Genomic DNA, 9723 nt, shown 5'->3' with positions numbered 1-9723 from the left:
TTTTAAGATTAGTGGCACCAAAAGAGCACTTGGATAATTTCAATTTGAGATTAGCCTTTGCAAGACACTTGAGAACGGCTTCGAGTCGGCTTAGATGCTGGGGAATTGTTCCAGAGAAGATCACAATGTCATCCAAATAGACTAAGCAAGAACTCCACTTCAATCCGGCTAGAAGGACATCCATCATCCTTTGAAACGTACTTGGAGCGTTCGTCAAGCCGAAGGGCATCACTTTAAATTGATAGAGACCGTTGGCTGTGATAAAAGCTGTTTTTTCTTTATCTTCGGGTTTCATCTGCACATGACAGTAGCCGCTTTGCATGTCCATGATGGAGAAGTATTTCGATCCTTCCAGTCGACTGAGGGCATCCTCTATTCGGGGCAGAGGATAGGTGTCGCGGATCGTGATGGCGTTGAGCTTCCGATAATCGACACAAAAACGCCACGTTCCGTCTGGCTTTTGAATCAAGACAACTGGGGCGGCAAACGGACTTTGTGAGGGCTCGACGACATCATCTTCCAACATTCGTTCCACTTGCGTGTCGATTATCTCTTGTTGTTTCCAGGCGCTGTTATAAGGAGGCTGGTGGACGGGCGGATGTTGCCCTATGTTGATTTCATGCTGAACCAGGTTGGATGATCCCAGTTCACGATCCGACGTAGCAAAGCAACGTTCATAATTAGAGAGAAGACCCTTGAACTGATGGCGGTCACCCGTCGACAAATCCTTGTTGATTGAACGGTCAAAGTCGAGTTTCTCCTCTCCGGTGGATACCTGTATACCGACCGACTCTGTGGCGTTGCAAATTTTCCCCAGTGTGACTCCTTCTTGCATCCACTGAGGAGAGTCCGAAAAGTTGACAAGATGGACGATCTCGGGTAGCGAATCAGAAGAGTAGCAAAATCGCCCTACAGATAATCCTTTGTTCTTCATGACTTTTGGTGATGGTTCTATCATCTTAAGAGTCTCGGGCTTCCCGACCCCAAATTGGTATCCGATTCTGACTCTTGCGACGGAATGAGCAGGAATTTGACAAGATTCCCTACAAAAAATAAAATTGGTTTTTTCCGGAACCTGTTGATCTTCTATGACAATATTTCCCAATTCGAAGGTGGCTTCATCCTCAGCGTAGTCTATCTTGATCGTTTTTAACTGACGTAAAGCGTCGTTGCCTAGCAACAAATCATAGCCGTTGATTTCGAACACGACTGCTTGAACAAACACTGACACATTGTCGATCAGGATCTCGGCATAAACGGCACCTTCCACGCTAATTTGCTTCCCTCCCGCTAACAAAACGTTGGATCCGGACCATTTCTTGATCGGTAATTGTAGATAGTGACACATTTGGGGGGAGAAGACGGTGATTCCAGATCCAGTATCGATGATTGCTTCCATGGAATAGTTTCTGCACAACACGTTTTTGAACACTAATTTAGAACGATTTGGTGAGGGAATTGTGAAGACCGGACTGCTGGTATCATCCCTTTGAACCACCGGCGTTAGTTTGACGAAGCTGTGGGTTTGGGAGATAGCGGGGTTCTCTTTTCACGAGGTTGACTGCATCTGTTCGCTAAATGAGAAGGGCTTCCGCAGATAAAACACTTCCGTATAGGCCGTTCATTAAGGTCCGGACAATCACGGTTGATATGACCTGATTTATTGCAACCAAAACAAATAGGTTGTCCGTCAACTGTCCTTTTGTAGGTTGGGCTTTTGTTTCGGCTTTCTTGTCGGTCGAACATATCACGGACCTGGAGGCTGAGTTCTCTTCCGATTTCCTTAAGATCACTGCTCACCTCTTTTTTTAGATCTTTCAGCGTTGAATTTAATTCTCCGCGTAATTCATAAGTTAAATCTTTTTTAAACTGTTGTAATTCTTCTTTGGTGACAAAAGGAGAACTTGGAGGGGCCAGGTGGGTCTGTAGCGTCATTAAAGGGGTACCCGTTGATATTTCCGCAGTAGACTGTTCAGCCAATAAAACGGCTTGACATTGAATTTGAACCAATCTCATGAAATCTTGAACATTATGTTCATCCTATTTAAGAAATGGGTAGACTTTCTTGACCAATGAACCCTTTAACCCACGTAGCAAATGCTGTAGTTTAGTACCTTCGCTCATTTGCGGATTGACACAGGAACAAAGGTAAATAACATAATGACAGTAACTTATTGCTTGTTCATTTTCACCCTGTACACGTGAGCGTAACTTGGCTTCCAAATCCAAGTCATAATTCGGCGGTTTAAATGCAAGAAGAAATCTGTCACGGATCTCAGCAAAGGTGGTGGGTCGTGGCGCTAAACTTAAATACCAGCGTCGTGCTATACCTTCAAGGAACATTCCAAAATTACTGAGCTGCTGTTGGGGGTCCATTGGTTGTAGGACGATATTTCTTCAAAACGAAACAACCAGTCGACGGAATCTTCCTTTGGGTCGCTCCGAAAGATGGGTGGCTCTCGTTCTCTAACACGTCTTCCGTCGCGACGCACAACTTCCGGATCAGGGGAAAGCTGAGCTCTGACCAAAGGAGGTATTGGGTTGCGTTCCATGTCCTCAACGCGAAACTGTACTCTTCTGCGTTCCATGTTGACTAACGGGTCTTCTTGTGTGGTCGAATAAAGCTGTAAAATCAGCAGCTTCTACCCTGCATCTCCACCAAATGTCACGTTGTAAACGGGCGCAATCACTTAGGCTGTTTTCAGTCTCAATAAATGTAATTTTGAAAGCTGGCTCGCACTATTCGAAGAAGCGCAGACTCCCAAAAACACTTCCACTGTCGACTTAACTCGACAATCCCACCACTAATCACACTAAAACAACTAAACTGCACCCTCCTACTCTCTCTGTCTAACCGCCTTGAGCCTTCCTCTTCTTACCCTTTTTTCTTACAACAGAACGTTTGTGCTGTTCGGAGAACAACAAGCGTAAGGATCACGTTGATGTATTTTCTCGTTTAAGAACAAGGGGAAACAAGGAGAATTTCTACGAATAGTAAGGGAAAACAAGGAGAACTTCCACGTACAGTAAATCGTATAAAGGACGACAATTTACCGCGTGACAATATTTAAAAATTGTAGATAAATCCGACAGTAGAACTCCATGTACAATAGAACTCCAAAGACATTAGAACCCAACTTTTTAAAATATATTTAAAAATTGTTGATAAGTCCGACAGTAGAACTCCATGTACAATAGAACTCCATGTACAATAGAACTCCAAAGACATTAGAACCCCACAAAAAAAATTAAAAATAACAAATAACATGAGGCAATAGAACTCTTCTGTCCGACAATAGCACTCCAATGCCCGACAACAGAACTCCAACGATTTTTATAAAATATCAAATGCCCGACAGTAGAACTCTAGCAACCGACATTAGAACTCTTTATGGTAATTTTTTTTTCCGGACTATAGAACTCCAATAATTTAAATATTGCATTATTTACCCGACAGTAGTACCCCGCCACCCGACAGTAGAACCCCACCACCCGACAGTAGAACTAATATGATTTTTAAAAATATATTTTTTTGTCCGACAATAGAACTCCAATGCCTTAAATATGATATTTAATGCCCGACAGTAGAACCCCAACACCCGACACTAGAACCCAAACACCCGACAGTAAAACTCCACTTAATATTTAAATAATTATTACGGCCGACAGTAGAACTCCAAGACTTTATTTTTCATTTCAATAAAAATCATAAAAGTAGGGCTCGGCCCCGATCACATTCTAATCGGGTACACCGCTAACGTTCACCGATAAAAATTAATCGGGGAAGTTTGACGCGGGGATTTTTTTGTCGGTGTCAGAATTGGTGCTGCACCGATTGCACCGTCTTAGCCATAGCTGGCCATAAGCGAGTGGCCTTATCAGTGACCTTGTGTTTTGATAGGCCAACGAGAATCACGTGACTAGGGTCACATGGTCGCATGCTAGATGGCAGTGCCACCAAGTGCCTTAAAGGTGCAATAGGGGAAGGCACCGAACACTGAAATCACCGCACCGATAAGAATTGTCACCGCACCGAATCGACTAAAAAGCTCCCCGATTAGCGCGGGACCGAGCGCTAATTACCGATGCCAGAGTTTACTCCATACGTTGCGGTAATTCAACTAGGATCGATAACATTTAAAAAATCTAGATCAACAAACACACGACAGTAATTGTTTTGTGTTCTTCTACGTATTCAAATTTAGGTAACATTTTAATTTTCGATTTCAATAGTATTAATATTCTTTTCGTATTTTAAAAATTATTGGTTCAAAAATATTGAAGCTATGGCAACGTTGACGCTGTTGACTGTTGATTTTTAGTTTAGTTTGTTTAGTCGTCTGCCGAATAAGAAAGACACCGAATGAACTAAACGATTTCGTAAGAGCAGTTCGTCTCGTATCTTGCTAGTGATCAGTTGTGTCGTATTTTTCTCGCCAAAATTTTTCTTTCTCTTTTTTTTCCTTATTTTCTCTTCCCTAGCCCTCTTACCTCTTCCACTCTCCTTTCCTTCCTTTGTCCTTTGTAATTTTCGACCCGTCTATACCTCCTCTTTCCCGCTACAATGGAGCCAATGGACGTCTCAAAGAAAAGCTCCGTAATCTCCCATCCCAGTTCTCTTAAAAGACTCAGACGTCAATCTGTCTCCTCCTCCAGCAGCTCAGGCTCTTTCCTAGTTTCAAACCAGTCTATCCTTTTACCCGTGATTATTTCTTTCTCGTCTCTCAAAAAGTGCTTCAAGCAGTTATCCTTAAGTGAACGTAAATCTATCTTGTCAGCCCTATCGATCAATTTCCCTCTCACGTCCACCCGTGTTGGCGCTGGCGGGGATCTCTTTGTCCACGCCGATGATCAGTCAACCAGAGACTTGTTGTTACAACAAGAAAAATTAGGGGATATCGAAGTAAAGTGTAGCCGCACAAACCGAGAAACCGAGTGCAAAAAAATCATCTTCGGGGTCCCAAAAGAAGATGCAGAAGAGGAAATAGTAGCGGAGCTCTCTCGGTACGGAGTTATCAAGGCCCTTATATCCTTATTATATCAAGACTAAGAAAGCGCATTGGAGATGTTCATGTTACCACAGAGGCTGTCATTTTGTGGTTCAGCTGCGCGCCGCCATCCGAAGTTCTGATCGCAAACGAAATCTTTCGCACCCATGATCCCCGGCAACGCCCCCTGTTATGCAGGAACTGCTGGCTCCTCGGGCACACAGCATCTAGATGTCGTCAGAAAGAGCGCTGCCGCGTTTGCTCCAAAGTTCATGATACCTCGGCGGTTTGCACCGCACCGACTCTCTGTCGCAACTGCAACAGCAATAGGCACACCTCTGACGACAAATCATGCCCTGCTTACCGCATGAAACAAAAAATTCTAAATTTCGCCCAAGCGGAGAATTTGTCGTTCCACCAAGCCAAAGAGTTTCTGTCCAATAATGCACCTCATCAACAATCTTCACCCGCTAAATCGTTGTCCGTCTCACTTCCCTCCCAGCAAAAAAGCACCACACCCTTACCAGCTCCAAATGACGCCCAGATTGAAGCACATCAGCTAGAAGTGACTAAGCTACAAGTGGAAGTCAAATCCCTCAAGTCTCAGCTATTGAAATACACACCCCTTCCCGACATAACTACAAAGATGCAGGAAAACATCACTTCAACTAAGAATCTATATGAAAATCTCAAAACTACTCTTGATTCTATCGCTCCCGTCATAGTAAGATTGACTCCAAACATCCCTTACATCGAAGAAATTTGCCGAATCGTCCGCCAACAAAATCAAAATACAAGCTCCACACCCGCTTTACTCTCGACCGAAGGCTTAGACACAAACCAACATGTAACGACGCACCCGGGATCTCAAAAACCTCGCCATGAATAACAACGTAGATCTCATACAGTGGAATGCCAACGGTCTTAAGGGCCACAAAAGGGAGATATTTCTACAAATGCTTGGAACCCTGAACCCTCTAGTGGTTGTCCTTAGTGAAACCCACTGGAACAACAATGACGTAACTTTTATGAACCGTTAACTGAGCTCATACAAATTAGTGCACCAAAATCGCCCAGACGGTTACGGAGGCGTCGCTATCCTCCTTAAGAATTACTTAAGTTTCAGTCTCATTTCTCTCGATCAACCCTTAGACGGCATTGAAACAATTGGCGTTAAAATACAAAACCTCGTTAAAAAAGAAATAGTTGTCTTCTCTACTTACTGCCCGCAAGGCAACGCATATGACTCGGATCTCATAGCTAGGCTGTTCCACCAAAATTCAGGCCCTACCATTATCGCAGGAGACTTTAATGCCCATCATAGCCTTTGGACGTCTACACACAGAGAAAACAGAGGTGGGAGAGCGATCGCGGAGTTCTTGTCTGACGCCCCTGAGTGGATACTGGCCACTCCTAAGGACTTAATCACAAGAAGATGTTTTCATTCAGGCACCGGCTCCACTATTGATCTCACGTTTTTGACAACAGACCTCGGCTTTCCTCACCGGATTGTAACCGGACCCTTTTGGAGCAGTGACCACCTTCCCATCTTTATCAGCTTAGCAGACTCGCACGCCGAACTTTCGTCTCAACCACTCTGGGTCCTCAGAAACTCCAAATGGAATGCCTGGAACGAAGAACTTCACCAGATTCTACTAGCGTCGGACTTCGATCGCATCAATGATCCCGCCAGAGCTTACGGTCTGGTCAAATCCGCCTTTTTTCTTGCAAGCGAAAAATACTTCTTACCCCAAAAAAACATTCCCGTTAAAAAAGAAAATCATCGTCCCTGGTGGAATGCGCTTTGCAGCAAAGCGGTCGCCGAGTTACGTCGGGCATACAACAAGTGGAAGGCTCTCCCGTCGCCCGCTAACAAACAGGCACTCAACAGAACTGAAGCTCGTAAAAAAAGAACTCTGGCAAAAGCCCGAAATCTATCATGGGTCAAGCTAATCGATGACCTAAACAAGTCAAAAAATACGAAAAGAATCTGGAACTTTACCAATAGCCTGCTGAGTACCAGGTACTCAAATTTTAATGCTTGGACAAACATTCCAGTGGCAGGTAACATCAGCCCCTCTGAGAAGTACGTCAAAATAGCAAATAAATTCGTCGAACATTTCACTGCCCATGCCCACTTCTCCATAATAAACCATGACCCCGTCGAAACCGCCCTTCTATCTCGGATCGAAGATGCCATCAACGATATAAGAAACCCGCTCAACGAACCTATCTCTTTGGACGAGCTAAGCGCTGCGCTGAAGGTCCCGAAAAGCAATGCCATGGGTGCCGATTTTATTCACAACCAAATGCTTCACCATCTCAATCTATCCAATCGCAAGATTCTGCTCAGTCTCTTCAACTTACTTTTCAGAAACGGTTTCTGCCCTGATGACTGGAAGTTAGCTAATATTCTGCCGCTATTGAAACAAGGAAAAGACAACAAAAAAGTTGACTCCTACCGACCAATCTCCATCACCTCCTGCATGGGCAAATGCTTTGAGCGGATAATGAAAGCCAGACTCACGTGGCACTTAGATCACCGCAACTTTATTCCGACCTCTCAAGCTGGTTTTCGTCAAGGTTGCTCCACACACGACCTCATCTGGGATCTAAAAAATAACATTAAAACTGGCTTTAATTTCAAAAAAAAAGTTCACTGTGTGTTCCTGGACATCTCAAAAGCGTATGATAGCGTTTGGATAACCGGCCTGCTTTTTAAGCTCTGCCAGGTGAAGGTTTCAGGCTACATCATTCGATGGCTTAAAGATTTCCTTACCTTACGGCGGGTACGCGTTAGTCTAAACGGCACGTTCTCATTAACGAAAACCATCTCTTTTGGCGTTCCTCAAGGCGCAGTTCTCAGTCCGCTTCTGTTCACAGTGATGACTCGAGACTTTCCACTGGCAAACAGCCTCCAAAACTCCCAAGGAGTATCACTTCTGATGTATGCAGACGACATTTCAGCCTCTATTGCCCACCGTCACAGACGTAAGGCCCGTCTGGCACTTCAGAAGGCTCTGTTCCGTTTTTGTAAATGGTGCAAATTATGGAAGTTCACCATCTCCGTCTCCAAGTCTTTTACTATCTCCTTCAGTAGACGCAGAGGATCCAATGCGCCTCTCCAACTCGAAGCCTTGGGAGAAAGAATTCCTGATGTAGAAGAAGGCAAATTCCTAGGCATTATCTTCGACAGAAAACTGTCATGGAGGCCACACATACTTGAGTTACTTGGTAAAGTTGCTCAAAGGCACAATCTCTTCAAGATCCTGTTAAGAAGAAGCATGAACCTCAAGCCGAAACTACTTATTAACCTATACCTTGCCCTTGTTCGAAGCATCATGGATTACTCTTATCCAGTCATCCTCCAATCAAGCTCGTCTCTGGTAAGCAAGCTAGACATCATTCAAAATTCCATTCTTCGATCCATTCTACTAGCCCCCAAATCCACTCCTCGTGCTCATGTTTGGCTTGACTCTGGCTTGTGTCCCATCCGCTGCAGATGTGAATGGCTGGCGTGTCAATACGTCATGAATCTAAATTTCAAGACCAACAATCCTTTTTACAAAAACGCTTCACAAACTTACAATAGCCTTACCTTCTGGAAACCACGCAGCACTCCCAACATCCTGGTCAGTAAATCTCAACTGTCGGCCTATGGTATCTCCCTTTTTCAATTGCACTGGAATCTTTTAAAACTAAGAGAGCCCCCGTGGATTATGCCGAAAATTCCAACTTTCCTCTTCCCTTTCTCAAAAAAATTCTCCTCGGCTAACCAAACTCATGCAAAAATCCTCTTCAGACAATTGTACCCAAACACCAACAATTCAGACGACAACTCAATCTCCATCTTTTCTGATGGCTCAGTCAACCCGGGTGACAATTCTTCTGCATGCGCCATCTACTGCCCAAAGCTTCAAATGTCTAAGGGATGGAAACTCCCCGATGGCACGGATAGTTACACGGCTGAACTGTTAGGTTTAACAAAAGCAATTGAATGTGCTCTTCACGTTTCCCCAGCACTTGCTCAAATTTTCACCGACTCACGCAGTGCCATAGAAGCCATAAACAACCCTCGACCATCTAATGAGCTTATCATCAACATACGTAACATCGCTGCGGACGCCCTCTTTTCCAACGTCAAAATTGAGTTACATTGGATCCCTAGCCACATCGGGATCGTAGAAAATGACACCGTCGACCATTTAGTCAATGTAGCAAGGTCATCGCAGTGCGAGAAAATGACCCTCCGCACCTCACTTATAGACGTTAAGAAAAAATATCGCCAAAACTGGAATTCCATGCTAGCTGCTTACCTTTCTAGCCAACACCATTTTTTCGAGAGCCACCCGAGATCCGCCCCAAAACCTGACCCGTGGCTAACCCACCCCTGCCGTCGTAAGAATAGCATTCTCCACAGGCTACGCGCAAACCGCACCCGTCTGAACGCTCGTCTCGCCCAGTTCGACCCATCGGTTTCTTCCCTGTTTCTTCATGGCTGTGTCGAAGAGGAAACAATCGAGCATGTGCTTTTCGCCTGCCCGCAATACCAAGTTCACCGCTCGGCCCTTAGACGACTCTGCTCGGAGCACAATCTGTCAATGGACCTCCAGACATTACTCAGCCCCTCTGCCGACGACTCTAACTCTAACTACGCCACTCGAAACGCCGTCCTCGAATTTCTTTGGAAGCTCGACCTTCTTAAACGCATTTAATCATCTATCAGTTTTCTATT

The 9723-nt window shown here is 44.6% G+C and overlaps 1 long non-coding RNA gene across 1 annotated transcript; it reads right to left on the bottom strand.

Annotated features, from left to right (window-relative positions):
• Positions 1-7911: 7911 nt before the first annotated feature.
• Positions 7912-8806, bottom strand: LOC116917337. Its single transcript, XR_004391093.2, has 3 exons — positions 8587-8806; positions 8309-8524; positions 7912-8257 (listed from the first exon to the last, which is right to left on the bottom strand). It is a non-coding gene; the product is annotated as an uncharacterized LOC116917337 (long non-coding RNA).
• Between the last annotated feature and the right edge of the window lie 917 nt (positions 8807-9723).

The sequence above is a fragment of the Daphnia magna genome, linkage group LG2, assembly GCF_020631705.1.
Source record: "Daphnia magna isolate NIES linkage group LG2, ASM2063170v1.1, whole genome shotgun sequence".
Classification (NCBI taxonomy): domain Eukaryota; kingdom Metazoa; phylum Arthropoda; class Branchiopoda; order Diplostraca; family Daphniidae; genus Daphnia; species Daphnia magna.
This window is presented reverse-complemented; position numbering and strand designations above follow the sequence as displayed.